Source organism: Centruroides sculpturatus, unplaced genomic scaffold (genome assembly GCF_000671375.1).
Source record: "Centruroides sculpturatus isolate CEXI.00-Female unplaced genomic scaffold, Cexi_2.0 scaffold15, whole genome shotgun sequence".
Taxonomy (NCBI): Eukaryota; Metazoa; Arthropoda; class Arachnida; order Scorpiones; family Buthidae; genus Centruroides; species Centruroides sculpturatus.
This window is the reverse complement of record NW_019384585.1, coordinates 93,024-94,042: the sequence shown is the minus strand read 5'-3', so window position 1 is coordinate 94,042 and position 1,019 is coordinate 93,024.

The window sequence follows — 1,019 nt, the reverse complement described above, 5'->3', positions numbered from 1 at the left end:
CTGATTTTATTAATTTGTCGAACCAAAATTTAATCGTATTAATGCCCCTTTATATGCAAGCTACAGTGCCACATTTCGTTTCTTAAACTTTACCCATTCTGAGATATTGTTTAATATCTCAGAACAGAAAGTAAAGAAATTAAACAAATTAGACCCCAACACATGCACGCAAATTTTTCCTCTGAATTTTTATTGGCTTTTTGAGGGGTTCGAGAGGTCTCCGAACATGTAGATTTGCAAAAACACCTGGAGGGTCAAATTTGACACAATTCCAATGCTTTCCCGTTTTATATACATAACAAGTTGGGAATTAAAAAGGAGTCGGAGTCGGCGGATTTTTTGACGACTCCGACTCCGACTCCGGATAAAATATCAAAACTCCACGACTCCACAGCCGGACTCTGATACTAGGCCGGACCAGAGTCAAGGCATAGCAACCAAAACAAAACTAAAATTAAATAAGTATGTCAGTGTCTGTATTCAGCAACTTCCTAACAATATAGGCATGTATTCAATATAGTGGTCTTCTATAGTGTGATGTATGTATTTCTATTCAATTGTAATGTTCACAGGCTTCTGTGGTATCACACCTCTACAGGAGAGAATGACAGATACAATAAGCACCCTATCCGTCCTCCACAGATGCCTTATTTCCTGGGCGAGTTCTGTGTACTTGCTAATTTTTTCAGTGCATGTGTTTTATACATTGTGAGTGTTTGAAATGGCTATGTCTATAAAGTATGTGATTTTATTGTGTTTGTCAATGAATGTGATGTCTGATCTGTTGTGGTAAATTGTTTTATCTGTAATTATGGCTCTGTCGTAGTACAGTTTGTGCGTGTTGTTTTCCAATACTGTCTGTGGAATGTATTTGTAGTATGGTTCGTGGATGTCTAATAATTTGTGTTTGTTTGCAAGCTCTTGGTGTATTATATTTGCTACTTGATTGTGTCTATGTAAGTAATCTGTCTGTGCCAAGAGCTTGCAACCAGAAGTGATGTGTTGTATAGTTTCTGGCA